We start from the raw sequence: 12477 nt of genomic DNA on the forward strand, positions 1-12477 counted from the left end.
GGGGATTTTGGTGGTGGAATATGGGCACTGGTGAAGGGATGGTGTTAGATATTGTATAACTCAGATATTGTATAACTGAGACATAAACCTGAAAACTTTGTAACTTTCCACATGGTGATATAATAAAAATTTAAAAAATAATAATAAATTAAAGAAAAATAAATAAATAAATAAATGATTTTTTTTGTTTTACTTCTTGGGTCACACCCAGCGTTGCACAGGGGTTACTCCTGGCGGTGGTCAAGGGACCATATGGGATGCTGGGAATTGAACCTGGGTTGGCCGCGTGCAAGGCAAACGCCCTACCCGCTGTACTCTCACTCCAGCCCCTAGCTCATTAAGGTTTGAATCTGCTCTGCAACTCTCCAGTTACCATCCTGGTTCCACCTTGCCTCACCGTCCCTTAGAGATGCCTGAAATTACTTCCTCATTAGTTCTCACATGCAAACTTGCCCCATGAACCCACCCCCAACACAAAGAATTTATTTTCCCTCATCTGCCTTGCAGTGCAAGTAAGAGCCACACTGAGGTAGTAGTTCCCTAACTTGAATGGGACTAGACTCACCTGGGTGGTAATTAAGACTGATTTGGGACTCTGGGATAGAACTTGAAACATTTCTAGAAACATATTCCTAGCAAGCTTGGCCATTCTGATCCGAAGTACCCGGCGGATCATCCTAGGTTGGTGGTCTGCAACCACTAGGCCGCAGACTGTGGGTGTAGGAAGGCTGGAGGCTAGTGGGATGCGGCCTGGGTCCTCCTTCGGGATCTGTGGGCCAGTATGCGGGACAGATGTTGGTTTGCAGACATGAGAAAGCTGAAGAACAGCTGTTGTAAATCATCTGGCCCAGCCTGTCCTCTCAGCGCACATTCTGTCCCCGGCAATTTCTTGATTTCTCTCCTATAAAGCTCTTTCATACGCTACTTCCTCTACCTGGACGCTCTCCTCTCAGGTCCATTCCTGGCTGAGTCCTTATCAGACATGTCTCATAACCTTCACCTCCTCTGAGAGGCCATATCTGACCACCCAGGCCCCCTCCCCCAAATCCCATCTTGCTTGGGAATTTCTCTGCTACCTATTGGCGTTTGGACTCAAATATTGACCGGGAGTTGAGGGAAATGAGTGTCCTAATGTTATGACACGCTTAGTAGCATCTCTACCAAACACTGCAGAAGCCAGTTGTAACCTACTCTCCATATAAAATTAAAAAAAAAAAAAGAGTCTCCAGATGTTGCCAGATGGTTGTTGGAGGCATCGCCCTCTAGCCCCATCTGAGGGGCAGTGCCCTATGGCCCTATTTTAAACTCTATTTCCTTCCTGTCTGGTTTATTGCTTTCGGAATTCTCTTGCTTACTGGTTTGTTGCCAGTTCTAAAGTGTGAACTCAGTGGATGGCACTTTGAACAGTTCCTGATACACAGATCTTTGTAAATATTTGTGAAATGGATCGATGAGTGAATGCATTTTTCTTCTTAAAATAATTTTGAAATGTGTTTGTGACCTGCCTGTTTATATTTCAGCAATATGCTAGGATAATTTTCATGCCTTTTTAAAAAGCATATGTTTAAACGGTATGAAAAATTAGAACCATACACAGCAAGGAGAGAAAACAGTATAAAGAATTCTTTATACACCTGCATCAGTTTCAATAACTTTAACATTTTGTTAGAAGGAAAGTATTTCAAAATATTACTCTCCCTTTTCTCCCTACACCACCATCAATTCCATCCCTACAGATAAATCTGTAATAGAACCTTTTTTAAAAGGTTTTAAAAGTAAATCCTTTAAAAGTAAAATTTTTGATTATTGTGTTAATAAAATTTAATAATACTATAGTTTGAGGAATAATGCTATTCCTCAAATAGGCAGAGGAACCCAGGTGTGTGGGACCCAGGGCTGAGACCTCCAAGCCTACTCAGATCGGAACTGGGCCTCTTCTGCCCAGATCCTCCATTTTCCAGTAGCTAGGTGGTCACACCCAGGGACTGCCCCCGGCACTGTGTAATCCCCTTCAATGGCCAACATCCAGAGACTATAAAACCAAGCTCCCGGAAGCGCACGGCTGCACCACATCTTATAGCCTAATTCTTCCTCTGGGAGAACCTGGCAAGCTACCGAGAGTTTCCTGCCTGCATGGGAGAGCCTCGCAAACTCCCTGTGGCATATTCATATGCCAAAACCAGTAACAATGATGGGTCTCATTCCCCTGACCTGAAAGAGCCTCCAATGCGGCACCATTGGGAAGGACGAGTAAAGAGAGGCTGCTAAAATCTCAGGGCTAGGATGAATGGACACGTTACTGAGACCGCTCGAGAAATTCGAAGATCAACGGGATGATGATGATGATGATAATGATGATAGTTTGAGTCATCTAAACCTGGCCATGTACTGATTTCCACAATCATCTCAAAAATGTGCTTTCACAATTAATTTATTCAAATCAGGATCTGACCAGGGCAGATTGTGTGTCATTACCACTTAAACTCAAGGCTATGCAGGGCGTGGGAATAAAAACTGCTTTGATTAGCTGCTAAGTAGTGGCTTTCTCTCCCTCTCCCTCTCTCTCTCTCTCTCTCTCTCTCTCTCTCCCTCTCTTTTTGTCACACCCAGTGATTTCTCTCTCTCTCTCTCTCTCTCTCTCTCTCTCTCTCTCTCTCTCCCCCTCTCTTCTTGTCACACCCAGTGATTTCTCTCTCTCTCTCTCTCTCTCTCTCTCTCTCTCTCTCTCTCTTGCTTTTTGTGTCACAGCCAGCGATGCACAGGAGTTACTCCTGGCTCATGCTCTCAGGAATTATTCGGAGGACCATATGGGATGCTGGGAATTGAACCCGGGCGTTACCCTACCCACTGTGCTAATGCTCTAGCCTCTCTGTTTTAAAATTTTGTTATATTTTTATAAAGCAGTTCACAATATTCTATCACATTTAATATTTGAACATTAATCCCACCACCATTACACCTTCCACCACTATATTTCAGATGTTTCCATCCTGAATCCCAACCCCTGTCCCAAAGCAGATCCAAAATAATTTATTTTGTATTGTTTGTTATTTTATATTTGTTTTGTTTGACGATAGCACAGAGGTAGGGCGTTTGCCTTGCACTCGGTTGACCGGGATTCGATTCCTCCACCCCTCTCTAAGAGCCCAGCAAGCTACAGAGAGTATCATGTGGTGTATTTGATAAGCCAAAAACAGTAACAAAAACAGTAAAAATAAGTCTCACAATGAAACGTTACTGGTGCCAGCTTGAGCAAATGGATGAGCAACAGGATGACTGTGACCGTGACTGTTTTGTTTGTATTGGTTGTTATTGTTTGTTATGTTTGTTTTTTAGTGGTAGGGGCACATCCAGTGGTGCTCAGGGATTATTCCTGGCTCTGTACTTAGGGATCACTCTTCCTGGGCTTGTGGTTAGGTGGGGGGGATGGGGGGTACATATGTGTTGCTGGAGATCGAATCCAGCTCAGCTGTGTTCAAGACAGGTGCCCTACCCACTATACTATCTCTTCAGCCCCATATCAACTCATCCTTTATACCCTCTTCATTGAGCAATTTTTGTTTTGTTTTGCTTTGGGACTATACCCAAGAGTGCTCAGAGCTGATAATTGGCTCTGTGCTTAGGGTCATTCCTGGTGGGCATGCGACCACCATATGCATGCTGAGCATTGAACCTGGGTTGGTTATGTGCAAGGCAAGTGCTCTACTCATTATACTGTGGCTCTGGCCTGAGTAACATTTTTTTTTGCTTTTGCTTTTTGGTGAGAACCAAAAAAAAAAAAAAAAAACCACCCAAACAGAGCCTGGCAAGCTCCCCATGGCGTATTCGATATGCCAAAAACAGTAACAATAACAGGTTTCATTCCCCTGACCCTGTAAGAAGCCTCCAATCGCTGGGAAAGACGGGTAAGGAGAGACTGCTAAAATCTCAAGACTGGGATGAATGGAGATGTTACTGGTGCCTGCTAGAGTAAATCGATGAACAATGGGATGACAGTGATACAGTGATTGTTTGTTATGAATAAACCTGAAAATGATCCAAAAGGTTTCCTTAGAGGAAAATGTGTGAAGATTGCTGTATTTTATCCAGGGGCCATTAAGCCTTCCTATAAGAGATTATTAACGCATTGTTAAAGGTTGAGTCTTGTGTGCTTATATATATATATATATATATATATATATATATATATATATACTGTCACTGTCATCCTGTTGCTCATCAATTTGTTCGAGTGGGCACCAGTAACCTCTCTCATTGAGAGACTTATTGTTACTGTTTTTGGCATATCCAACATGCACAGGGAGCTTGCCAGGCTCTGCTGTGCGGGCTCGGGCTGGATACTCTCGGTAGCTTGCCAGGGCAGAGGAATCAAACATGGGTTGGCCGCATGAAAGGCGAACGCCCAACTGCTGTGCTATCGCTCTAGTATATATATATATATATATATATATATATATATATATATATATGTGTGTGTGTGTGTGTGTGTGTGTGTGTGTGTGTGTGTGTGTGTGTGTATACCTGTAAAAATATATTTCCCTCTAAGATTAGTTGCCTTCTACTTTAAACACCATCAAATGTGCTGCATTACTCTTGGAATGTTAGTGGTGTATGGGGTATGAGATGTCGCGCAGCCGCAAATGCTGTCGCACTGTCCAGGAATAGGTTCACTCATGGTTGAGGTTTAGCCCGAGTGTGGAGAGCGGCCATGATTGTGGCAGTGGTCGAGTTCTGGAGGTTTTCGGCTGCCTGGGCTGGGTCCTTGGGGTGCGGAGGAGAACTCACCCGCCCCCCCTCCGGGTTGCCCCAAAAGAAACAGGAGTGACTTTCTCCTATAGGTACTGCACTGTGTGGCTTACATGCAGGATCAGACAGAATCCTTAAGACATCACTTAAAGCTGATGAGCTCAGAGTGCTTATGAGAAGCTGGAGACCTGGAAGAAGTTACGTAACCCGAGATCACTGCGGGAGGAAAGGTTTGCTGGGATCCAAAGTCGGATATCCTGGGGCGCTACTTTACTCTGGGGTCCCCCGAATCCAATCCACATTGCATGCTGGATATGTAATCTCTCCATTGCATTTAGGGGTTCCCGTGTCCTTTAAGACACAGATTCTCTTTCATTTGGCTTCTCTTCTGTCTAGAGAATCCCATATTCTCCTGAGAATGAGTCTTTCCCCTCAACATCACTATTATACTTTAAATATAAATGAATGAAGCCAGATTTCCTTCCACAGCTTCTGTTCACAGCTGCTCCGTGGTCCTGAATCCATCAATAGAAACCGCAGGTGATGCTTTTTCAGGATATAACACATCAACCACAGAAGGAAGTGTTTTAACTTTATGAAAGAAAGGCCGAAACCCTGTCAACCACCTGCTGTGACATACAGCTGAGTTTCCATGAGACTGTAAGTCCATGTTTAATCTCCAAAAATGACCAGCAACAGGGTTCAAACGGGGCTTCTAAAGGAAATATGTAGCTGTCGACAGATGGGAGATGAGTGTATCGGTAATTAGGATTGAATGATAAAGCCTGAGGTTTGAGGAGAATGATGAAACTTGCCAACATTGCCCACAGAATTCAGGCCCCCTCCAAATGATAGAGGCCTTTCTCCTACTGAGCCAAACCTGGTGCCCAACATTTTTCAGTTTTGTCTATAGTTTGGCTCTGTGGATTCGAGCAAAATGAATCCAAGCCACGAAACATTAGAGCTCTACATACTTTTATTACAGTAATAACTCTCGAGTTCTCTCAGTGTTGCTCTCATTTCCAGAGTCTTCCTGGCCTGGGGAGATAGTCCCCCCATTTTACAGAGATGACCACGCTCAAAGCCCTCCCTGACCACTCCTTTCTCCCACCCTGCCCTCCAGATCTCTCTCCCACGTCTTCTTTCTTTTCCCCAGAACCGTCAGGCCACTGACAGGCCATACCTCTGACTGATTTTCTCTCTCCCTTCAGTTGGAGTCCAAAGGCCGACTTTTGTGTTTTCCGTACTGTTCGGATCCTTTGCCACTGCGTCTGAGCTCTGATCTGAAGATGGTATTATTTGATGACTTGTGATTCATAATTAGCACAGAAATGGGCTTAATAAGACTCTCAAGGATCCTTAAGATCCAGCTCTCTCCCTGCCTGCCACATGCTTCACTTCATTCCGCCATGTTTCAAATCTGTTTCCTAGGAGACAGAGAGCAAGGAAAGTGCCTTCCATAGAGGGAGGCTGGCTGGGGGATGGGGTGTGGGGGGATGGTGGAAAGGAAAGGGGGGGGCGGGGGGGGCGCATTGGCCCTGGGAAATGGACACTGGTGGAGGGGTGGGTTTTGGATCATTGTATGACTGAAACTCAAGTATGAACAGCTTTGTAATGGTCTATCTCACGAATACGCAATTAAAACATTTAAAGATAAAAGTAACGTGGAGTTCATCCCCACTTCAATCAGGGTAATCACTGGCTGAATGAATGGCAGTACTCCTCCATTTAAAAAATTTTTTAAAAATTGAAAAATCCGTTTCCTTTTCTTTAAAGCACGCAAAATATGTCAGCCTGGAAACACCACGTGGGCAGGACTACAGCTGAGTGGCTGTCATGAGATGAGACGCCGCGAAAACACGCAGGGAGGGGGAAAAGGCAATCGCCCCTCCCCCCTGTCCCCAGTCATTCATGCCTTCCCTAGGTCCTGTCTTCAGAAGCTCGCCCTTCCCCAACCCCCCTCCGAGCCCACCCCCCTTCTTTCCACCTTTCGCTTTCCAGCGCTCGGGCACCTTTGGCTCCTCCTGCCCTCTCTGTTTCCCCCCCTCCCCTCCCCTTCCCCCTCCCCCTCCCCCCTGCTCGCCCTCCTCAGAGGGTCATCGTTAGACTCCTCTGCCCCCGCGTGGCCGCTCTCCGTACTGCAGCTGCCCTGCGCCTGGCGCTCCCCAGCTCTCGAACCCGGGATTAAAGGCCTGCAGGGCCGCCGGGAGCCGGAATGCGGGGGTAAAAACGTCATCATAGAATCAATCAGGAGGTTCTTGTCTTGAATTCTGTGGGCCCCAAACGAAAGATGTGAGTCTTTAATGTGTGGTTTGTTCTGGTCCGTGTCATTTTGTCACCAGTTTTGAGATCTCCAGAGCGCCTGTAATGACCCCCTTCCTGCCTAAAGGAGCCCCCGTTGCGTAAACAAACAACTCCAGAGGTGTCGTCAGACCCAGGTTCTTTTCTCCTGACACTTAGTAGGCTCGGCGAGGCTCAGATTAGCACCCCTCCGGGTCACGATAACTAGGCCTAATGACACCCCGCAAGGCAATTTGGGGGCTTTGTTTTGAATCTGGCAACAGGCCAACAACAAATGCCCAGAATGAGTGACTCTCTAGGACCACAAAATGACCTGTGCTCTTTTCTGCTAAAAGGACATAAATTCCCACCCCCTAGCACCCTCCCCTCCCCCCACACAAGGGAAAGAATGTTCTTCTGAACTGAAATCCACACATATGCATAACACAGATTTAGTTTACTTATACCAATACAGCTGCTTCTAACAGTGCAGCTTAAACTCGGTTAAGGAAGTAGAGGAACGTCCCAGCGCGGGGATGTGCTGGGGGCTCGGCCGGAGGGAGCGCGAGGCTTCTCCCAAGACTGTCCGCGTGTAGATTTCAGAGCCACAATTTCTGTTTTCTCTGAGATTTGAAATCCAGTTTTGCAGCAGGGCACTTTACCCAACCAATCCGTGGTTCCCGCCAACATAATGTCTTGTTCTTTTACAGAACTAGTCTCGGATCCACTGAGATTTCATAGACCTTCACTTACGAAATCGTTCTGTCTTCTGCTCGGATCCAGAGAGCAGATTCCAGCAGGTTAAACCTCAGAGACGGGGCCAGGGCCCCAGTGAATTCCTTTGACAGAAACTCTCCTTAGAATTTTGAACCAGCTTCGAAAATAAATGCAAAAGTTTTGGTCAGTGAACCCTTCTTGGGGGGTGGGGAGGAAAGAACACGCCGCCTCCTTTCCCCCCACACCACTCCGAAGCAACCGATCTTAGTCTATTTCTAAGACGAAAGACTTGTCTTGCTTATAAAAAGCCCCTATTTTAAAACACAGAAATGTCTATTTCCATGTAAGATACTTGTAGAGCGATAACTCGGCAAGAAAAGGAATGAAATGGTGCAGAAAGAGTGGGAAAGAAGCACAGAGCTGGTAGAGAAGATCAGGTAGTCACTGGATAGTCCCAATAGCGTTTGGGACCAAAAGGAGCAGCCAGAAGTGATTTTACATCCAGATTCGAGGATTTCGCCCTGCGCAGGAAATTGACCTCATAGATCTGGTTTATGGATGAAGAAAGACTGCCCAGCGGAGAGACCTCGTGGCGCAACGGTAGCGCGTCTGACTCCAGATCAGAAGGTTGCGTGTTCAAATCACGTCGGGGTCATGTGTTTTATGTTTGTGGAAGGACAAAGGTCGCCTCCTCCGACCTTTAACACAGAGCAAATTTACACTCATACAAACTCCTGTACTTCCTCCGATCTTTAATTAATGCAAATTTACAGCTATCCACGCTCGTGTGGGGCTTTAATGCTGCAACCTGAAGGTTGCACTGTTCTATTCAACTGAAATTTTTGCATATATTGATATACAGAAATTCATAACGCATTAGGGACCCATTTCTACGCCCCACAGAAATAGTTTTTGCTCTGTAATTGCAAATATTTGGAATTTCACGCTTCATCTCCGCATACTCAATCCTCCCGGCCTTCTCTCTGCGCTCATTTCTGAGCACCAGGATGGAATTTGTCATCCACACGCCCCCTCTGCAAAAAAGTGCAGGGATATGCGGCCTCCGCCCCCGCCCCCTCTTCGAGAGCCACCCTCCTCCCCCACCCCACAACAGACTATGACCAACAACACATTAAGTACGGATAAAGAGTCTATAATAACATTTTGCAATGACTTTATTTTGGGGTGCAGGGAAAAGCCACACTTGACGGTGCTCAGGGCTTACTTTAACATCTAACGTTTGAAATAGCACCTGGCCCTTTGTTTTAGATGTCATGTACACGCTTACGGACAAACAGTAGCATCTGAGCATTGGAGAAGTGAACTGAGAAGGAATCTTGCACCTTTCATTAATCATTTTTCTTAGTTGTGTAAGCCGTGGCAATCATTTTACAAAGAGACAGATTTTTCCAGGGAAAATTAGAAGGGAAAATACCAAAAGTTGGAAAATTGGACAAATCAGAAAGAGAATGTATATTAAAGGATTAGGAGAACACAACGTCTGTGCAGCAGAGTGGCGCAGCGGAAGCGTGCTGGGCCCATAACCCAGAGGTCGATGGATCGAAACCATCCTCTGCTAAGCTTTGCTTTTTGAGATAGCTCCTAGGAAAAAAACCCTGATAGATGTTTACCATACACACAGGTGGCAAATATTCCATTTTGTTATAAATCTTCTAAAATGGTTTAATGGAAAAAGGATAGAAATAAAATTCGAATCAAATTTGCTTCATGTCTTTTATAAATCTTTATAAAATGTCAATTAAATACTTGGTCCAGTTTTTAACAAGTTTATGTAGACGCTACACATCATAAATCATGAGATAAATTCACATTAAAACAACAACATGTGCTTACATCTCATCTATTTGTCTCTGAAATCAAGGGCAATGACCACATCAAATGCTGGCTGGAATGTGGAGCAACAGGAACTCTCATTGAGTCAAGTGGGAAAGCAACATTCTATAGCCTCTATGGAAGACAGTCCAACAATTTCTTACTAAACTAAACATACTCTTACTACCAGCAATCGCACTACTTGATATTTACCCTAAGGTCATGGAATTTATGTTCACACAAAACCTGCACAAACATGTTGATAGCAGGCTTATTCACAGTTGCCAATACTTGGAAACAGTCAAGACGTCCTTGGAGTGGTAAATGGGTAAACTTTGGGCAATCCAGACAATGGAATAGTTAACTCGTATAGCTTTCAGAAATGATCTGTAAATTGACGACAGGCACCGAGGAGTCTAGGATATCTATTACTAAGGCAAATCTCCATTTTTGTGTCGTTTCAGCTGTATAACATGGAAAAAGCATAACATAATGATCAGTGAATAAAGATGATTGGAGAGATAAAAAGAAGAGAGAAAAAGCAGGGCATTTGAGGAATGGTGAAAATACTGTGCATGATACTACATGTAAGTAAATGTTTGTCCAAATTCATAGAATGTTTAACATCAAAAGTGAACTGCAATGAAAATTATGAATACTGGGTGAGTATGGTGTGCCAGTGTAGGCTCATCATTTATAGCAAATCTACGCACCACTAGGGTGAAGGATGTTGCTAATGGTTAAGAACATGCACGCGTAGAAGCATGTGTTCGTTCCTCCCAGTTTTGCTGTGAACATATAACTGCTCGTAAAAAAAAAAAAAATCTGAAAAAACAATAAAGAGAAAAATGCTTCTTAGAAATCTTACCTTTATGAAGCTCCCAATCTTAATTCTTGTATTTGAAATAAATTGGTCGGTTTGGAAAAAAACTTAGGGAACCTAACTAGAGCCTTTTACTATAAAACATTTGACTATTCCATGTAAAAGAATTAAAGATAAAGTTCGATTTCATCAATAAAAGTAGAAACATTCATGTTTGTGAAAAGATTGGATATTTTTTCAAAACTATCGAGCCAGCCAGGAGTCGAACCTGGAATCTTCTGATCCGTAGTCAGACGCGTTATCCATTGCGCCACTGGCCCTCCCACGTGCTATAAAAGGTTACACCTCCAAGAAAAGGAAGTGGAGAAGTTACTAAGTTGCTCTTAGGATGAATAAGTGAAATGTTTCTTCTGTTTTCTTTTTTCTTCCTCCGCTAACTTTTCAAATCCCCCCAGCGGAAACCTGAGAATTGAAGTAAAATAAAGTTACAACTGTTTGTCTTGGGTTAGTTATGCAGTACTATTAATTATTCATTCATCGTCAGTGAAAACTTTGTTTATATGTAATTTGTAAAACGTATAGTTATTATTAAGAAATAAAAAGTGACTTGCAATTGAAAAATTAATTCGATTGCCCAATAATCTGCAAAATATGAATGTGTAAGTAAAAACAGCCTTTCCGTAGTCGGCAGGATTCGAACCTGCGCGGGGAGACCCCAATGGATTTCTAGTCCATCGCCTTAACCACTCGGCCACGACTACAACCTCTATAATCTCTCTTACAATATCTTTCATGTCACCATATTCTATATATTTCGCATTATTTTAGGATTTCTTAACAGAAAGCAAAATAAAGCATCCTGCATTCCATTAGTGAAACCGAAAAGGAATCTGCAAACTGCACTTTTAGGCATTTGGTAAGCAAAGGATGTTGCTTCCAGAAGCAATCAATAATGTGCTGTAATAACTTAAAAATTCTCTAATTTTCTGCTCCGGTAAGAAATGTACCCTCAACAAATAATCTGGCAAAGATGTTCTTTAGGGATAAACAATGTCTTCAGATTCCTAATCCAGAGACTGAAATGCAGAAAGGACTCAACGAAGGTCAGCTGGCACTGTAAAGGTCATCTTAAATTGCATAAATGAGGGTTCCATAAAGAATCTCATCTCATATCTCTTCTAAAAACTTAAAATATTTCCAAGAAACTTAAATACTATTTTCAACGAAATAGGAAAGTACAAACACTTCTGAGAAGCAAATCTACTTCATTGCCTAGGAGCTTCTCTCCAAGGGCAAAGACAACTGAATTTGATACTTTGGGAGTAATAGTTTCAAAATGCACGTTTTCAAAAACTGCCTTCAATGCAAGAATTGGACCCCAAGGTTTCCACGTTTCTGAAGCTTCACCACCCTTAAACTCAATCTCATTTGCAAGTGTGTGTGTGGTGGATGGGGGAGGGGTGTTCCTAATATTAATCAGCAAGGAAGAGATTGCGGCTTCATTGATGGCTTTATTCTATGACAGGAGAAGGCTGGAGCATGATGGTTACACTACTGCTTATGTGCTTATGAGCTGACAGCTATCTCCAGCTCAGAGTTCTGTGTTCCAGGAACTGGGGACTATCTTCATTACTTCTTTAAAAAATCAAAAGTGATGTTTTAATTGAAATACAATCAACATTTAATGTCTTGCTTTCAGGCTCATCGATTTGTTCGAGCGGGCATCAGTAACGTCTCTCATTGTGAGACTTATTGTTACTGAATATGCTTTCAGGCATACAATATAAGATCTGATAGTTCATATTTGTTGCAATTGTCTTCGTTTTGTTTAGTTTCTTATCTGGGGGTCATGCCAGGTGGTGCTCAGGGGTCCCTCCTTGCTCTGCGCTCAGAAGGTGCACGAGGCATAAACTGATATGTTGGGAATCGAACCCGGATGGACCACATCCCCCAGCGAAGTGAGCAATTGTTAACTGCAACAACTCCTGAGATGCCTTTTGCTCTCCAGTGCCTACCCCTTCCCTGGTTAATTCATTCATTTCTTTATTCATTCAAAATTTTATTGTGGAATCCCCTTG

The 12477-nt window shown here is 43.6% G+C and overlaps 4 non-coding genes across 4 annotated transcripts; 2 read left to right on the top strand and 2 right to left on the bottom strand.

Annotated features, from left to right (window-relative positions):
* Positions 1-8326: 8326 nt before the first annotated feature.
* TRNAW-CCA (transfer RNA tryptophan (anticodon CCA)) lies at positions 8327-8398 on the top strand. Its single transcript has one exon. It is a non-coding gene; the product is annotated as a tRNA-Trp (tRNA).
* An 852-nt stretch (positions 8399-9250) lies between these two features.
* On the top strand, positions 9251-9322 carry TRNAM-CAU (transfer RNA methionine (anticodon CAU)). Its single transcript has one exon. It is a non-coding gene; the product is annotated as a tRNA-Met (tRNA).
* Positions 9323-10646: 1324 nt separating this feature from the next.
* On the bottom strand, positions 10647-10719 carry TRNAR-ACG (transfer RNA arginine (anticodon ACG)). Its single transcript has one exon. It is a non-coding gene; the product is annotated as a tRNA-Arg (tRNA).
* A 359-nt stretch (positions 10720-11078) lies between these two features.
* On the bottom strand, positions 11079-11160 carry TRNAS-AGA (transfer RNA serine (anticodon AGA)). The gene has a single exon. It is a non-coding gene; the product is annotated as a tRNA-Ser (tRNA).
* Positions 11161-12477: the final 1317 nt, after the last annotated feature.

This window comes from Sorex araneus, chromosome 2 (assembly GCF_027595985.1).
Source record: "Sorex araneus isolate mSorAra2 chromosome 2, mSorAra2.pri, whole genome shotgun sequence".
Lineage (NCBI taxonomy): Eukaryota > Metazoa > Chordata > Mammalia > Eulipotyphla > Soricidae > Sorex > Sorex araneus.